Source organism: Hyaena hyaena, unplaced genomic scaffold (assembly GCF_003009895.1).
Source record: "Hyaena hyaena isolate Hyena2069 unplaced genomic scaffold, ASM300989v1 scaffold_159, whole genome shotgun sequence".
Classification (NCBI taxonomy): Eukaryota; Metazoa; Chordata; class Mammalia; order Carnivora; family Hyaenidae; genus Hyaena; species Hyaena hyaena.
In genome coordinates, this window is record NW_024080791.1 from 2028424 (window position 1) to 2048409 (window position 19986).

Genomic DNA, 19986 nt, shown 5'->3' on the forward strand with positions numbered 1-19986 from the left:
CACAAATCAAGTTAAATGATTAGCATATCTTTCTAGGTCATCAAATAGAAATATTTTGAGGATTTTTTTGATAAAATTAAGATCAGTTTTTCTCACTTAGACAACTCTTAAAAGTTATATTCACCTTTCAATAATATTAGGGCTGTCAATTGTTCTTTTAGGTACTACATTTCAAGGACAGTCTTTCTGAAAATTCAAAACAATATAGGTATTTCCATAAAAGTATATACCCAATACTAGAATTTATTTTATGGTTGCTCTGCTTCTTTAGAGCTGGCAGTAAAAAATTATTTAAAGGGTACTCTTTTTACCAGTATTGTAGCAATTATTCACTGTATATAGCAGTAACAACAAAAATGAAAGGCAAAAGATCTGAGAAAATATGATTATGATGAGAAATTTTCTGAATATTTTTAGTAATATTTTTACTGAAACGATTTTTCACCTGAGGCCAATCTGTCCAATATTTTCTTTTGCTTTTGTCCATACAATAATGTTCCCAACTCTCTGAGGAATTTTAAAGCATAGGAATCAAGTAAGCCATGTCTGGAGTTCTGACTCACAGAAACTGAGATAATTAATGTCGTTTGAAGTCACTAAAGTTGGGGATTAATTTTTTATGCAGCAATAAATACCTCATGTAGTGAGATAATACAAATACTTGTATAATTTCCTAAAATTTTTAGAAACTTTTGCGCCTTAATTACAAACCAAGTGTTTCTGAAGATATTACTATATACTAGGCAGAAAAGGAAAGCATATTCCTTATTCTCTACATACTATAGATGAACAATGTGAAGACAATTTATCCATTTTCCCAAGTCAACAGACATAATTTAATTCCATTCCTGAGCAAAGGTATTTCAGAGAGAATGGAGTATATCTACTTTTAGGCATTGTCTTAAAGACAGTGTAGCAGATTTTCTGAAAATTTACTTTGAATAATTTCCAATATCAAGGATAAGGATGTAAAGACAAGTTAAAAATTTCAGTAAGGGTTCTGACAGCACACCTAGACTAAAACTTCTTATTCAGGAATCTACAAATAATTATCTTTTGTATCATACAGTTTTGTATGATAAAATATTAGCAAATAACCACACTGCAAAATAAAATCTATGTATTAATAAATAAGTCTCATTTAAATGTCAGCAAAACAAAACAAAACAAAGATAACAACTAAAGCAGGTTACTCAGGAAAAACAGCCTGTCTGAACATGATGATAATGGAGTAAGAACACATGGAGCATTTTAAGATTTTTGTAATGTTTATGACCTAAGCACATTATATTTAGTGAAACTGCCTTTTATGTGTGAGAGCAAAAGAAAGAATTCACAAGTCTGCATTGACTTAAAAATATATCCGTCATGTATCCTTCTTGTGAAAAGTACTTGGTAGAAGTTGGTTGTATTTTGTGTTTGTATGACTTAATTTTAAAAGCAATAAGTACTTCAGATGATTGCTTCTTTTCTTGTGAATAAATAAACTCTATTTTTATTTGAGTTAGCAGTTCTCTCCACTAAAAAATCTACATTTTTTCAGGCTCTTTTGGAGTCAGATAGAGTCATTTGACAGCTTTCTGGCCAAGGAGAGTTAACAGGAGGTAGTTGAGTAAGACTTCCAGAATGATTATTTTGAAGAAGGTTAACTCAGGTGGAAGGGGTTCTCTTCTTTCCTTGCCAGTTCCTTACCGCCCAAATGCAATGGAAGTGTCTGAAGTTCCAGTAGGCATTTAGGGTCATGAGGCGACCTGGCAATCGGAAATTACCCACTAAGAATGGCAGATAAGGAAAATGGAAGTGGCCTGAGTCCCCATGCTGTGAATCCACCTGAATGAAGTCACCTACCTCTGAGTTATTTCATATGAGAAAACAAAAAAATGTTGTGTTTAAACTACTATGATTTTGAGACTTTTATGTGCAACTGAGCCCAATTCTACTGATAAGTCAAATGTATAAGAAATGACTGAAAATAATTCAAAAATGGTGAAACCACCATAGAAAATGAGAGGGGATGTCCCCAGGAAACTGCCCACAGGTATACTTCCTAAATCATGAGAGTCTGCAGTTGTCCCCAGGGGTATCATCCCATCATCAGATCAGACCTGATGAAACCTCTTTCACAGAGACATCTTGATGTGGTTTAAAAGTAATAAAGGCTATGCATTTTCATATTTTAATAGGGGTATAAATCTATATAATCTGACAAAAAAAATTGCTCTGAAAATATACTCCAAAGAGGTCTTACCACCTAATCAGAAAATCTAGTTGGATAAGGTTATTAGCACAAAATCATAGCCACCCCTACACACATTCCCACACACACGCTCCTAAACTCACTATGTTGATCCAAAAAGACTGGAAGGGAATATATATTTGGGGGTTACTAGGACTTCTTCCTCTTTTATATCCTCTGCTTGTATGCAACAAATTGCCTTTCATGAGTGCAAAAAAGGAAAACTATTCATTGTAAAAAGACTATTTATAATCAGAACAGCAGGTTAATGGAATAATTTATATAATTATTATTCCAGTTGTGAACTTGCTTTTGTAGTCAATTTATGCATAAAATAATCCCCAACCATCTTACTTAGGTTATTATTTAACTCTCTTAATAGATAAAAAGGTCAAACATCTTTATTATTCATTTTCAAATGATGGTAATTTATAAATTAGTAGGTTCTAAAGTATTAAGTCTTTACTACATATATTTATACAAATTTTTGATTTTTTAAGTTTATTTTGAAAGACAGCAAATGTGCATACAAGAGCGAAGAAGGGGCAGAGTGACAGGAAGAGATAATCACAAGCAGGCTCCGCACTATCAGCACAGAGACTAGTGAAGGGCTCAGTCTCATGAACCGTGAAGTCATGATCTGAACCAAAATCCAGAGTCAGGCACTTAACTGACTAAGCTTCTGAGGCACCTCCAAGTTTTTTATTTTATTTATTTATTTATTTTTATTTTTTTTAATGTTTTTTTATTTATTTCTAGGAGAGAGAAAGAGAGACAGCGTGAGCAGGGGAGGGTCAGAGAGAGAGGGAGTCACAGACTGAAACAGGCTCCAGGCTCTGAGCTGGCAGTCAGCNCATTCAGTCCCTACTTTTGTATTGCCCACAAGCTAAAAGTGAGTTTTATTTTTTTTTCAAAATTTATTTCTAGGAGAGAGAGAGAGACAGCATGAACAGGGGAGGGTTAGAGAGAGAGGGAGACACAGACTCTGAAATAGGCTCCAGGCTCTGAGCTGGCAGTCAGCACAGAGCCCGACGCAGGGCTCGAACCCACAAACCGCGAGATCATGACCTAAGCGAAAGTCGGACACTTAACCAACTAAGCCACCCAGGCGCCCCTTTATTTTTTTAAAAAACTATATTTACCTAATTCCTAAGTCGTGCTATGAGCCAATTCTCAGAACTAAAAAAGGAATCACAGTCATATGAATAAAATGAACAGGTTCTCTTAATCTAGTAAAACATCTTTTTTAATAATGATTTGGTTTCTTTCATCAAAGTAAGGTAGCATAGTGAAAAACAGTGTTCTTAATGTTGTTCTTAAAGTCTTGGTATGTTTTTATGGTTCCCAAAGCATAAGTTAAGTAGACTTGTTAGATGTTCTAATCTGTGCACTAATCTGTGCAGTTTCTGGCCCACTAATCTGTGGTTGGGGACTCCACTGGCTACTCTGCTGGGTAGCAAATGAATTAACAGCTGTTCTATCAAACAACATAGACCAGCTATTTAGAAGTCAGTGATATTGCCAAAAAGGTGTTAAAAACCCCAGTCAGTTAAATAAATATTTAGCATTTATTACCATGTTTTGGGCTCTGTAAATATATATATTTATAATATAAATTATTTTATATATTTATATTCATATATTTGAATACACATAAGAATAAATATGTATGCATATATAAACGCACACACACACACACACACACACACATTTACCTGTGTGTGTAACAAACACAGTATCTGTCTTCAAGGTATTTACAGTCTCTGGGGATTGCATGAAATATGCACATAATATGGCCAAATGATGAGATGTTATACATTCCCCATTACTTAAAAAAATTTTTTTTACATTTATTTATTTTTGAGAGACAGAGACAGACAGAGCACAAGTTGGGGAGAGGCAAAGAGAGAAGGAGACACAGAATCCGAAGCAGGCTCCAGGTCGTGAGCTAGCTGTTAGCACAGAGCCTGACACGTGGCTCGAACTCACATACTGTGACATCATGACTTGAGCCAAAGTCAGTCACTCAACCGACTAAGCCACCCAGGTGCCCCTATCCATTACTTTTTTTAAACAACCCCAATTTTACACAACCCTAAGAAAATTGATTTGGTTATTGTTCTTCGAACATTCTCACACCATCCTAGATTGAAGCTCTTCTCTCTTACTGAAATACCTTTCTCCATATCCCATCTTTTACTACCTGAATTATGTTTAGTAAATAGGCATACCTTGGTGCTACCTTTATCATAACTCCTTTGACGATTACCATCCATTGTGTTCTCCCCCAACTTAGAAACTAAACCATGGGGCGCCTGGGTGGCTTAGTCGGTTAAGCGTCCGACTTTAGCTTAGGTCATGATCTCGCGGTTCGTGGGTTCGAGCCCCGCGTCGGGCTCTGTGCTGACTGCCAGCTCAGAGCCTGGAGCCTGTTTCAGTCTGTGACTCCCTCTCTCTGACCCTCCCCTGCTCACGCCGTCTCTCTCTCTCCTAGAAATAAATAAAAACATTAAAAAAAAAAAAAGAAACTAAACCACATTTTATTTATTCCTCACTATAAAAAAAAACCCCTGAAATTTCTCTGGTTTCCTTATAATTTCACTTTTGTATACAAGATGTTTTCCCAGTTGGTTTTCCATCCAATAAAAGAAAATTATAAGGACTACAAGGAAGCAGGATAATTGATCCATAATGAGTATAAAAATGAATCAGTCAAACTTGACCCAAATATAACAAAGATGATAAAATTAGAAGTCAAGGATGGTAAAACCGTCATTATTAAAATACATTAATATAAAAAACATTATGCCAATAAATTCAATAATTCAAATAGAGTGAACAATTTCCTTAAAAGACACAAACTATCAAAGCTCAAAAAGAAATGAGTAAACTAAATTTGCAGTTTAAAATGTCAACATAAAGAAAACTTCTGGTCCCAGTGACTTCACTGGTGAAATATGACAAAAATTTAGAGAAAAATAATACCTGTTCTCTGCAAACTTTTCCAGAAAAATTCTATATCCTAATCTTATGTCATTCTGAGAAGTCAAAATTACCCTTACAACAAAACCAGATGAAAACATTAGCAGAAGATGGAAGAGGAGGAAGAAGAGAAGTGACCTATCAATAAATATGCCTCATGAACATAAATGTAAATAATCCTTAATATTTTGAGAAATCAAATCTACTAAGATATAAAAGAATAGTACATCATAAGATATACATCATAAGATTGAATAGTACATCATAAGATTGAAAAGTTAACCAAGGTAACCCACTATAATGTAACCCACTAAATAAGAAACTCATATGATCATCTCAATAAATGCTCAAAAAGCACTTGACAAAATCCAACATTAATTGCTGACTGAAACTCTGAACATACTAGAAATAGAAAAGAGCTTCCTCACCCAATAAGGGTTACAAAAATCTATAGCTAATGTCAAGTAAGGTTAAGTGACTGAATGCTTTCCACCAAATATCAGGAATAAGGAATGGTCTACTCTCATCCCAGATATTCATCACTGTACTGGATCTTTTAGGCAATGCGGTAACGTAAGAGTAAAGGCATCCAGATTGGAAAAGAAGCAATGAAACTATTTTTCTTAACAGGCAACATGATTCTATAAGTAGAAAATCTGATAGAATATGCCAAAAAGTTACAAAAAGTATTAAATGACTTTAACAAGTTTGCAGTAATAAAAAAATACAAAAGTTGGGGCGCCTGGGTGGCTCAGTTGGTGAAGCGTCCAAGTTCGGCTCAGGTCATGATCTCACAGTTCATGAGTTCGAGCCCCACATCGGGCTCTGTGCTAACAGCAAGCTCAGAGCCTGGAGCCTGTTTTGGGTTCTGTGTCTCCCTTTCTCTCGGACCATCCCCTGCTCACACTGTCTCTCTCTCTCTCTCTCTCTCTCTCTCTCTCAGAAATAAATAAAACATTAAAAAAATTTTTAAATACAGAAGTCAGTATCCTTTATATGTGTAGTAATGGACAACTTGACATTAAAATGAAAAGGAATATCATTTAAAATAGTACCAAAAGAAATGTAATTCTTTGACATAAATCTGACAAAATACATGGAAGCCCTATACACTGAAAACTACAAAACATTACTGAAAGGAATTAAAGTAGACCTAAATAAATGATATGCATGTGTTTATGGATTGAAACACTCAATATTGTGAACACATAATTTCCCCCAAATTTAACTACAGATTCAGTGCAATCCCAATAAATGTCCTAGCAGCTTTTTGTTGTCACATATATTGACACGTTAATTCTAAAATTCATAAAGAAATGCAAAGAACTTAGAGTAGTTAAAACAAATGTAACAAAAAGAACAAGTTGGAAGACTTACACTATTTCAATAATTGGAAAACTTCAAGACTTATTTTAAAGTTTTTAAGATGTTTTGTTTATTTTTGAGAGACAGAGACAGAGCATGAGTGGAGGAGGGGCAGAGAGAGGGAGACACAGAATCTGAAGCAGGCTCCAGGCTCTGAGTTGTCAGCCCAGAGCCTGATGCAAGACTCGAACTCAGGAATCATGAAATCATGACCTGAGCTGAATTCAGCCACTTAATCGACTGATCCACACAAGCACCCCTTCAAGACTTATTTTTAAGCTACAGTAATCAGTGTAGTAAAAATAGCATAGTATGGTACATTATTAGCACCAAGAGTAGTCTGTAGATATATACAGAACAGAATATAGCCTAGAAAAATAGCCACAAATATATAGAATTGATTTTGGAAAAAGATGCAAAGATAATTTAGTGGAAAAAAAGACAGACTACAGAATAAATGGGGCTGGATAAATAGAAATACCTATGTGTAAAAGTAACTTTGATCCATACATGTACCATAGATCTAAATGTATATCCGAAATGTATAACCATAGGAGAAAAATTTGTCATCTTGACTGAGCAAAAGATGTCCGGTACATAGCACATAAAGCACTATCTATGGAAAAAGTAATAAGTTGAACTTCATCGATATTAAGAATTTCTGTCCTTCAAAAACATTGTTAATGAAAATAAAAGCCAAAGACTGGGAGAAAATAGTTGCAAATCATGTATCTAATAGAGGATCTATATCCAAAACATCCAAAAGAACTTGCAGAACTCAATAATAACAAGATAAACAACCCAATAAAATTGGGAACATAATAGGTACAACCATTTTGAAAACAGTTTCTTAAAAAGTTAAACATGTATCTAGCATATAAATCAGCCATTCTATTCTTTGGTGGAGAGAAAAAGAAACACATGTCCTTTCAGAGACTTGTACACAAGTGTTTATAGAAGCTTTATTTATAATAGCCTCAAAATGGAAACAACAATAGCAAATAGAAAAAACAAACTAGGGCATATCCATCCAAAGTTCTACTCAGCAATTAAAAAAAAAATGAACTACTGACATGAGTAAATGCCAAATAATTATATTAGTAAAATAAGATATGTGCATACTGTATGATTTCATTTATACAAAATTTTAGAAAATGCAAATGATCCTTACAGTGACAGGAATCAGACAGTTGTCTGGAATGGAGGAGGAGGTGGTGGGTGTCAGGGAGGAAAGGGAGGGGACAATTACAAACGAGCTCAAGAAAACTTTTGAAATTAAGGGAAATGTTCATTTTCTTAATTGTGGTCATGATTTCATAGGTGTGTACATATATCAAATTTTGCCAAATTATAAGTTACAACTGAAATATGCAATCAGTAATTTGAGACAGAGAAAGGATGTATGCAAAATAGATGCTTCTCTTATAAATCTTCCTTTCTCATCAATCTTATTAAAATACTAAGTTCTAATATATACTAGTATAAACATGAAAAAAAAATGAAGCAACATTACACTCCTAATTATCTTTTCCCAAAGAGAATGGCACAAATCTTTGATAATTCATAAGGCTTATAAATCAGCCTGAATATTATGAACAGATTTTGATCTTAGCTTACCTTACCTTATAATAACCAGAATACTTAGAAGAAAACAGGAATGAAAATAGAAACACCATCTTTGGACATAACTGATCGGTTTTGTGGTCAAGAAGTAGTTGCAGAGTAGAAACAATTTCTACCTTTAAACAAATTATCCTGAGCTGTAGAAAATGATTGAATTTTTTAAATTCAAATATAGAACAGCCACTTTCCAAAAGAAAAAATACTCAAAACAAAATGGTGCCATTTTCATAATTAAGTACTTCAAATACACTCACTAAAGTTACCTTCTAAGATACTGTTATGTGATCCAATCTTGCAAAGAACTACCTGCATAAATAAGAATATTTTCATATTGAAAAATCTTCTGTGTCCATGCAAGGTTTTATTAATTCTAGGATGTAAAATGCCCAGGACATCTCTAATGCTATAGACTCTGAATAATAAAAAATCAATGCAATTTAAAAGAGAATTGATCATCATTAAATCCCTAACAACATCCTCATTTGTGAACTGATTGAAATATAAAAGTGAGAAAGATACGATTCTAAAAACACCATACTAAGAAGCATAAAAGGTAAGGCTAAAAGAGTGTCTCTAGCAGATATTAACATTTGTCTCCAGGGCAAAAAATAGAAATGATGAACAATGAACTGACAGGATGTTGAAACTTTGTTTTGACAGATCAGTTGAGCATTCATAAAATTATAAAATATATATGAAAAATACAACAATTATGAATCAAAGAGAAAGAAAAAAGTTATATGAGATATGAAAGTCATTTGACTGACACTTTGATTGACAAGTGAATAATATTTAGAAATCACTGATTACAAACACATGTGACTTAAAAACTAAATAAGGTAAAGTATGACTCTTTTGAAAAGACAAGGGTAAGGAAGTTGGTTAAGTGAATGTGTGAGATCTATTTCCTCGGTTATTATTATGGATGTCAATTGATAAAGTCTGAAATTGATAAATCAAGAAACAGTTAAAGCATACTATTTGCAAATATGCTAAAGAGGGAAGAACTAGAAAGAACTTAATCAATGAAGTTATCTATTTCTGGAAATTTGACTCCTGGTTTTTTAAAAATATTTATTTTCAGAGAGAGAGTGTGTATAAGAGAGAGTGTGAGTACAAGTACGAGCAGGGGGGAGGAGCAGAGAGGAAGAGAGAGAATCTCAAGCAGGCTCAACATTCAGCACAGAACCTGATGTGGGGCTCAATCTCATAACAAACCATGAGACCATGACCTGAACCAAAAGCAAGAGTTGGGTGCTTAACTAACTAAGCCAACCAGTCATCCCAACTGCTAATTTTTGATAATAATAAAAATAACTTTAATGACATAATCCCTTATGAAAAGTAGAATATTCAATATACTGCTCACAACATAAATGACTGAGCTTAGAAGTCAGATCCTTTACTTGATAGTTTTGAAATCACTGACCATGAAAATTTAATTGATTGAAAAATAACAAGATGTCAAAGTTCCCTTGAATTAAGAACAAAGAAAGATTGAAAGGGTACCACATATTCTAAACATAAATTGATGATTGATGTTGAACTCCAATTGTTCTAGCCTTTTAGGATAAATTGTGAAGTCAAGGGAAAGAAAATTACACATGGTAATCACATACACACCTGTTTGTCACATGTTCCATGCTCATGAACAAAACTAACAGAAAACAGGCCCCTATGTTTCAGATTTGAGGTAGACACACAAAAAAATATATATTTATATATTTACACATACACATGCACACACACACATATATAAAATGAGAAAAGAGAGACATGGGAAGTAGCATAAAGTATGAGAGAAGAGAGAACTATAATAATCGATGAATTTATTACATATTTTATTGCATATGTATATTAAAGTTTTGTGTATTATAGTATTGCATATGTACAATACAGTTTACTATATATTACATATTTTTTGGAAAATCAGAGAAAGGTATATTGAGTAATGCTACAAAAGTCAAATTAGAATGTGGTTTAGAGAGAATGAAGAGGCTGTGCATGCAAAGAGCACTATGAAACTGGGGTGTCCCTGATGTACTATGAGACTGAAAACCAGCTAAGTCGAGTACTACCTTGGCTGAGCAAAGCAACCTCAGCACCAGTTCCACTAAAAATAAGAAAGTCATGTTTAAAAGTGGGCTTATGACATTTACTCTTAATTAATACGGTACCACTTAACAACAGGCTTCAAAAATGCACTAGCAGAGAAGGAAAATAATAATTAAAATAGATTTTTAGTGAAATATTCATTAAAAAACTATGGAAAGAAAGTACAGGTCTATTCCACAAGCATCTGGAACCACAGAAAACACAACTGACACAGGAAGGTTCCCTAGAAGCAGAGAGGGAGAAGCAAATACCCTGGCTTTTTCTCTTCCTCCTTACCTATCCTGCAGTCTCCTGACAGATTCGGCCACTGGCCAAATCTAGCCAGGTTCCAGTTTACACAGGAACCTGGGAGATCCAGCTGTGGTGATACAGAGCAGAGCAGAAATAAGGCAAGGAACAGATCCCAGGGCAAACAGGCCCTGAAATATAAGACATGGTAACCAGAAAGTGTCAACCTTTTTTCTGAGGTTTGGAAATAAGGCAGAAATGTGGGTGAGATGTCTTCTCTGCCCTGTTGGGGCAAAGCAAAACAAGGGTTATCTAGATGATTGAACAACCCAAGGTTTGACATTCTTTTTTTTTTTAATTTTAAAAGTAGGCCAAACATAGTTTGAGTGGTAAGAATTTGAGATTAATATAAAAGCTTAAAGTTGAAATCCCAACTTCATTTCTTTTTTCTTTTCAACTTTTGAATTTCAATTTCATTTCTTTTTTTCTTTGTCCAATGCAAACCCCTTATATTGGCAAATAACAGAGGCTTTTATAGTTTCTTAGAGACTCTCCATAAATTATCTTCTACTAAACAATGACTAGAGTATAATAAAAATAGGATATGTAGGCAGGATTCTTAGAAAGTAGATTTTCATTTTTAGCTTGGTTTTTATTATATAAATTATATTTATTATAGATACTATTATCAAGGCAATGAATATTCACTATAAATAGGCAGCAGATGAGCAGATTTTCAAAGATAGTCTCTATCAGGAGGAAAGTAACACCATCCTATATTTCTTAGCAAGTACAACCTAAATCATTGTGATAGATAGGAACTCAAAAAGCATGCCATCACCATAGAACCAGAGGGCTCTTTGACATATATAATAAGATAGAAAGGTTATTCTCTCTTTCCTTTCTTATTTATTTAAGGTCCATGCTCCTTTGGGCTTAAGAGCTATGCCTGTTTTTCAGCTCCCAGGATAATCTCAGAGTACAGAAATTTCATTTGTCTTTCATGTTCTCAGAGTCAGAAAGCAATAGGTAGGTATCAAAGATCAAAGACCCATTGGTCTCAGTCTTCTTTAGGGTTGGTTACCTGGGGGACCCAATGACCAATAAAAACAGAGTACCTTTCCTTGTAGAATATACATTTATGAACTTGACTTTTTAAAAAACTTCCTTTCCTCTGTTTTCCATAGTGAATGCATTTGTAAGAGTATCAATCCTGGTTTTCTACCATGTATCCTTTCAGTCTTCAAATTTATATCATCTATTTAAGAAGATTTTTGTTAAGATTTGAAATATGAAGATTTTTATTTCTTCTCTTATTCTTTGGCATCTACTTTAAAATACTTTGGCTGTTTCTTCTGGGACATTTCTCCATATTTTTAAATGATATACTTATTATTTTATTTCTTGACTTACAAATATTAGATATTGCCTATTGGCTTCCTGTTATGATAGATGAGAGTTTAGGTCTTTTATATGTCTAACAGACCATTTTATATTAACCTAAATTCTCAATACTGTTCTATAACACTTTTAATGTAATCAGTAATCAATAGTTACATTTTTATGATATGTACACAATGCTCATTACATGACCAAAAAGTATATAAAAATTACATTTCCATTCCTGGATTTTTAAAAATTTCCTGAAATTATTAAGTACCACATTTTTTACTACCATTATGTTATCTATATCTGTTCTAAAATTCTCCCCTAAATCCCACTTACATCTGACAAATATCAATCAACAATTTCCCTCTTTTATTCTAGAGGCTTCTGTCTTGTAGCTCTTTATCTTCTGGCTCAAACCTGGATGAATTACTCTCTAGATCTGAAACATAGGTATCACCCTGTGACATGCCACATTCCCTTATGGTATGGATCCCCTGTTTCTGGATTCTATGACTTCCTCTTTTCTGAATTCTCCCGTTTTACTGGAGAGAGCACATTCTCCAGTACTTTCTAAGAAAGTGCACATATGACATAAATCTTTGAATTTATGAATGCTAAAAATCTTTGTTCTTTCTTTCCATTTGATTGATAGTTTGACAGCATATTCTAGATTGAGAAGCATTTTTTTTGAAAATTTAAAAACTTGCTTTTACGTCTTCTGTCAAAGAGAGACATGTGCTTGGTCATTCTGTTCTGTTTTGACAGTTACTACTATTCCTCCTATCTACATATTTCAAAATTTCATTAAGATAATGCATTCTCTGGGGCACCTAGGTGGCTCAGTCAGTTAAGCATCCTGCTCTGGCACAGGTCATGATCTCACAGTTCGTGAGTCCAAGCCCCGCATCGGGCTCTGTGCTGACAGCTCAGAACCTGGAGCCTGCTTTAGATTCTGTGTCCCCTTTTCTTTCTACTCCTTCCCCCTCTCAAAAATAAGTAAACATTTAAAAAAGATTATTCTCCAATGCCTTCTCTTTTTTCTCTTTGACTTTGTGGGTTTATAAATTTGTTTTATAAATTTTTACTCTCCTACTATTATTTTAGGGATGGTCTCAAGTTGGAAGGGAAATAGATATATGTGACAATCCGCCATCTGTATTCAAAGGTAAGGATTTTCTTTTCTTGCTGCCTAGCTGAATTAGCAAAAATGATGTTAATAAAGTGTAGCTAAGATGAAAATTCCTTTTTGATGAAGTACCTAAATAACTTAACAAAATAACAATAATGAAGCAGAAAATTTACAGAGCTAGTACAAATGAGCATTGTTTATTTGGTATTAAAAAAAAAACAGAATATTTTTCACAAATAAAAGATAATCTTTTACTGGGACAGAAAAAAAAGATTGGGGAAAGAAGGAATGAAGAATTTAGAGCTGAAAGTAGTATGGATAGTAGAGAGAATTGAGTTTGATCTGGAAACTAGAAACTTAGTCTCTTGGTTTGTATGCAGTTCTATAGTTTTTCACTTCATTACTCTCTCTAAAACTGTAAAGGCTCAAGGATACATAACATAAGGGAATCTGTGTACTCCAAAACTCATGAGTCATTTTAATTTGCTAATTTTACCATTAATTTTCTGTCTTCATCAGTTACTTTAGCATTTGTATCTGAAGGTGTGATCTCACCTGTGTGACGTTGGTTTTCTCTTATAATTTGCTTCTCAAGAAAACTACTTAAAACAAGCCTATGGAACAAATGGGCATCCAATTTTAAAATGATACCAATAAGGTAGTTAAGTAATGTCAAGAAACCCATCTGAGGACTAACCACATGGACTAGAAGGCAAAATCGGAATTTTAGTAATCAAATGTCCCATGAAAGAGCCAGCTGCTGAGCAGGTGCTACTGCTACTAAGAAAGAGAAAATGACTATGCACCCTCGATGCACATTATATTCACCTTGGGCTTTAATAGCCAGACACCTGAAGAAGCCAATGGAGTGTGACAAATGTCAGTAGATCCAAAAGATGAGATTGTGAAAATGTTATTTTTTTAACTACCTCTCTCAGTGGCTCCCTTAGACTGTTGTGGACTAGATCTGATTCAGCAAGAACCACTGAAGAGGCAAAATGTTGTGTTTTTTTTATGCAGTAAACAAGCAAATGGTCAATTCAGCTTATACTACTACAGCTAAATGCTTTTGAGTTAAATATTAAATGTAGTTAGTAGAATTTAGAGAAATAACCCTGACTAAAATATAGAAGAAAAGAAACCAATACATTAGTAATATAGTTTTTTATATTTGTTATTGACCACTTAAATTATTCCCCTGGTATCTGTGACTTTCTGTCATCTGAAAGTGTCACATTTCAATGCAGGCAGGATGTTAGTGCCACTTAGTTTAATATTAAAATGAAAGTAGTAGATCCATCCAGTTAAACTCTGATGACTCAACTCACTTACTTCCATCACTCATACTGAGGACTTTTACCCATAATCTTAACCTCTCTTCCACCTCTTCTGTCATATGTCCTCATCCCCTTCTTGCTCCTGAATCTTTCCTCTGATCATTTCCTACTTGCTGTATGAGCCTTTTTCCATTGCCCAATTCAACTAGGTCTTGGTTGTTCCTTTGCTCCTGGAAGAGATGGTTATTGGCAGGAGAAGTCACTGTATCCTTTATTAAAAACGATTGAGATATCTTTGACATATAAAAATTGTGTTATTTAAGATGTACAGTTTAATGTTTTGATATCTATATGGACTATAAAAAGATCATCATATTGAGCTAAATAATTTATCCATCAACTTTACAGTTACCATCCATATATGTGTGGTGGGGGGGGTATTTTAAGATCTATCCTTTTAGTGGGGGCACCTGGGTGGCTCATTTGGCTAAGGGTTTGACTCTTGATTTAGGCTCAGGTCATGATCTCATGGTTCATGAGACTGAACCCCACATCAGGCTCTGTGCTGACAGCACATAGCCTGCTTGGGATTCTCTCTCTCTCTCTCTCTCTCTCGCCCCCTCTCCCTCCCTCCCTACTCCTCCTCTTGCCCATTCCCATTCATGCTCTCTTTCTCTCTCTCAAAATAAATACATAAACTTTAAAAAGAGATCCTTTCAGCAAATCCTGATAGCAAATATCCTTTTAGCATATTAAAGTAGATAATATGCCCTTACTTTAGCTATCACTTTTCTTTCCTAATAAAATCTTTCTGTGTGATGAAATTCACTGTTTTGAACTAATTAGGTTCATAGGTATCCTTCCTACCATTATATTCTGCTTACTCAATATAGGCAAGATTACAAAACTCAAGATTACTTAACTCAAAATTACAAAAGGATCCATTCTCACCAAATTTCAACTCTCAGTTCCACTGCATATAACACACCCAAGGATCCTAACATTGATGTCCTCATACATTCATATCATAGCTCATATCCTAATACTGAAGCTTGTGTTAGCCATGTGTATATGTATGTGTGTATATGTGTATATTTGTGAACACACAATTCCAAAATTCAGCTTTATTTCCCCACATATATTAAGAATTTTACTGGATTTTTTGTACTTTACAAATGATTAACTTAATCTATAAATCTATAAATATATAGTCCACATTTCTTTTGGCATAATAAATCTCTTAGTCCTAAATTTTCATTGACAGTCTCATTCATTCAATAAACTATTTAAGATCTATCTGAAGGTCATAAATCTTATGTAATCCACACAAAACCCTAATGAAATATTGTCATTTTAAAAATGAGGACATTGGGCTTAGAATTTTAACTAATCTGTTCACATCTATACAGTGGAAGAGGCATATCTAAATCAAATCTATATTTCTCAGAAATCCATTCTTTTCCCCTCTATACAAACTCTGGTAATAAGACTAAAATCATACTTCATAACTACCTTAGCTATTGATCAATGTCAATAAATAATAGGGAGGAAATATTTTCTTCTTAAATCCTTGAAGTTTAAACTGTCAACTTTAGATGTAATCATTCCAAAGAATGAGAAAACCTGATAAAAAGTAAAAAAAAAATATCAGGCATTTGTCCTGTGTCCACATATGTAGAGCCAAGTAAGTCCTATCCTTAGTAGTAAATGGTCATCTGTATGGAAAGATATCAGTGATTTCACTAGAATTAGTCAATCAGCAAATATTTCCAAGAGAGTACAACATATTGCTTAAACTGCTATCCTTTGAGGAGTCTACTTTATCAATGTGAGATGGTTTTAGTATGAAGTTTTACACACACACACATACGCACACACACTCTTTATAACTCAATGACAGCCTTCATCAAATTATATATAGTATAGACTCTTAGACTTGAGAAAATGATAGAACAAGATATGGCCCCATTTGGGCTTTGAGATTACTTATGAACTTAAAAAAAAATCTTTTCAACTGTTAACACAGAACATATCATGAGAGACCATTAGTTTAACAAGGAAAGACACAGACTGAAGTTTTTCTGGAAGGAAACAGAAGACACATTCACCCAGAAGAAAATAAATCATTGTTAGGAACTGAAGTCTTGACCCCAAAACAAAACACACAATGGAGCATCACTGTTACTGGGGTTTTCTTTTCTAACAAAAATCTAAAGATTATAAAGTGAAAGTTAGACAAGGGAGAAATTAGTGGTTAGCTAGAATTCCATGGCAACACACCCACACTTGTGAAAGCATCATGGTTCTTTAAAGATTGCACACTATTAAATTCCATCTTAACATCTTGTTCTGATGATGCAAAATGTCAGTGACACCTCAGACCTAATGTCACTTAGGACTACTGGGCCATGAGAAGCTCAAGGAGGTGGTTCTGTAATAACAAAAAACTCCTATGATCAAGTACCTGCCTTCTTTTTCTCTGTGGTACAGTTGAATTAGGTCACAGCTTTCATGCAGCTAGTAACCTAAGAGCCCTACCTTGTCCTATTGCAGGAAAGCACATGAGCTTGGGAGTTCAAAAGACTGTAAGGTAATGAGATGAATCATGGAAGAATGCAGAGATGTGCTGCTAGCAACAGGGGTTGAGGTCCGATGGAAGCTCCGATTGTCTACGAGTTTAAATTCTATTTTGAGGAGTGTGGGTCTTAGATTACATAAAGGATTTTAGGAAATCGTCATGATGAGAGCAACTTTTGGTAGGTTTATTTGGCTTAATTCTTAGCTAGAGAGAATCTTATATCCAAAATAATATTTATATAACATTTATGCTTATAAGTAAATAGCTGCATTAGAGGATTTTACTGGGAGTTTAGTTAGATGACTGAGAATTATAATATAAAATTAGCACATAAAATCAAATAGAAAAGTCACAAGTTTTAAGAATCATTGCATAGTTTGTCATTTTTACTATCTTTGCTACAATGTATATAAAATATATTTTGAAGAGATATGGATGAAAATGGAATTTCATTATAAAATTATTAATTATCAGATACACAACAAATTGATACTGTTTTAAGGGGACACATTGGCTAAAATTATTCAGAAGAAAAAATATTGGATTTTTCTCATCTATATAAGTTAACTGAAAATATAGATGAGTGGTGATTCTTTTTAATAAAGACATAAAATCTGCTCTTCCTAAATTTTTAATCATTCCTTTATAGAACTCTCTTATCATCAATATATAAACATGTTGAATATTTTCCCATCCTGAAATCAAAATAATTCCTAACACTTATTAAGCATTTATATTTTGTCAGGAATTGTTTTAAGTGCTTTACATATATTAACTCATTTAATCTTAAATCAATCCTATGAAGTAATTTACACTTTATAATAAGAAATCTGAAATACCAGGAGGTTAAGTAGCTTGCCAAGGTCACACAACTACTAAGCAGTTTCTCAGGTAGCAATGCAGTCTTAAGTATTATATTAATTACCGTGCTATTCTCACTCCTTTCTAGCTACTATTCTTATATTCTTTTGCCTCCCCTTCATTACCAAACTTTCTCCCAAAATAGTCATATTCTTACCTCTGGTTAATTCCTCAAAGTCTGCCTTCCACCTCTACTATGGCACTTTATCCATACTTGTTTATGTCATCATGACTTCTTCATGGCTACATCTAAGAATACTCTTTGGTCCTTATGCTTCTCAAACTCTCTGCAACATGTTTCACTTCTGAACACTCTGCAATGTTCTTTCTTTTTTTCTGAGGCTTCATCTTATCTTTGTTTGGTGTGCTAAAGTATTTTTTTTCTTTTCCTAATTTTTTCTCATTCTAAGTGTCCTTGCAGTACAACAGAGTGAGTAGAGTATAACTTTCCCATTCTAAATATTTCTTACATTGATGCTGACCTTGACCATGTGAGTTGCTTTGGTCAGTAGTGTCTTGAAACAAGCAGAAATCTTGAATGTACTTGCACATTTTAGCTTGTTCTCTTGGGTTCCTGTGATCCAGCAGGAAAAGAACATACCCCAAGTAGTAGCTTGCTAAGGACAGTGAGGAAATAGGGAGAAGAACTGAATTTAATCTATAACCTATAGTCATGCTGTCCTGATACCAGGTGGGTTCAGCAGAAAAACAGCACACTTGCAGAACCATGAATGTGATAGAACATGATGGGTGAAGAGCAGAGAGAGAGGGAGACACAGAATCTGAAACAGTTCCAGGCTCTGAGCTGTCAGCACAGAGCCCAACACGGGGTTCAAACTCACAAATTGCGAGATAATGACCTGAGCTGAAGTCAGAGGCTTAACTGACTAAGCCACCCAGGCGTCCCTGATATGTTTCTTTCTATCACGTATCTACTTATTATGTCTATCTATCTATCTAACTATTCACCTGTCTCTATTCTTCCAACAGTAATGGAAGCTGACAGAGATTCATAGATGTCTTCTTAACCACTGACGCCTACAATCTAGAATGTTAGTGCTATTGGACACATAGTTAAGTGTTCAGTAAATGTGACTCATTAGTGAAGTTTTAAATTTTCTATGCACTGAACTAGGCCTCCAACCAACTCTACTAAGCTGGAAAAAAAAAAAAAAAAGCTTGTGTCTTACATTAACATCATAAAAGGAATTACTAAGAAACCAATTGAGAAAATTATGCCTAAAGAAATGCTTAGACTGACTAGTTTCCACTGGGCCTAAAAATACGAAAGGGGTGTCTAAGAGTAGAAAACATATGTTCTTCTCCACTTAATCGGGATTCTTTTTCCAAATACATTTTATTTTTACATGCAGTGAAACTACTAAACTTTAAATTTATTTTTTTTTTAATTTGAGGAGAGAGAGAGAGAGGGAGAGAGAGAGAGAGGGAGGGAGAGAGAGAGAAAGAGAGAGAGAGAGAGAAACTTATGTAGGCTCCACTCTCAGCATGGAGCCCAATTCAGGGCTGGATCCAATGACCCTGGGATCATGACCTGAGCTGAAATCAAGAGTCAGAAGTTCAAATGACTGAGCTACCTAGGTGCTCCAAAACCACTGAACTTTAACTCTGGAATAAAATATCTTCTTCAATTAAATGAATTAAATTAATCTTTCTGTTTGTGTCAAGAAATCTTAGTGTAAGGGTAGAACAACTTATAATGAGGTATTTAAAAGTCAAAAAGCACAGTAGTATAAAGAAAGCCAAATTCTTGATACTTAATATGGAACATTTTTTAATATTTTAAAATATTGTAATAGTGTAATTTAGTTTGGTTAACTAAAAGTAGAATAAAGACTTTTTAATTTTGTTTCCTCTGTTTGTAGTAATAAAATCATAGCAATTAATACTTGCTATGTTCCAGTCACTGTACACGCATGCTTTAAAAGAACGAGTTTAAGAAACTGAGGCCTAAAGAGGTTGTTACTTTCCTGAAATCAGAAAGCTACCAATGGTAACCACTATACACAGCACAAATATGTTTATAAATCACAATGTAATGGCTATTTCCTGGGCTACTGAAAAACTGTAGCCAATGTGTTTTGTGTGTGAACAGTCATGCTATCTTAATTTTGAATACTAATATTTTGCTAAAGCATCCTTTCATGTTTGCTCTATAACTATCATGCAGTACATCCTGCTTGGA

At 34.1% G+C, this 19986-nt stretch overlaps 1 protein-coding gene across 3 annotated transcripts in view; it reads right to left on the bottom strand.

Annotated features, from left to right (window-relative positions):
• Positions 1 to 19986, bottom strand: part of PDE1A (phosphodiesterase 1A) — a 322853-nt gene that overhangs the window by 99187 nt on the left and 203680 nt on the right. The window contains exon 1 of one of the 3 annotated variants that reach the window (XM_039239653.1): positions 7505 to 7510. The exons of the other annotated variants lie outside the window; for them this stretch is intronic. The gene's annotated coding sequence lies outside the window, so the exon portion shown is untranslated. Of the gene's footprint in view, positions 1 to 7504; positions 7511 to 19986 lie in introns of those variants that run through there. 3 annotated transcript variants of the gene reach the window in all.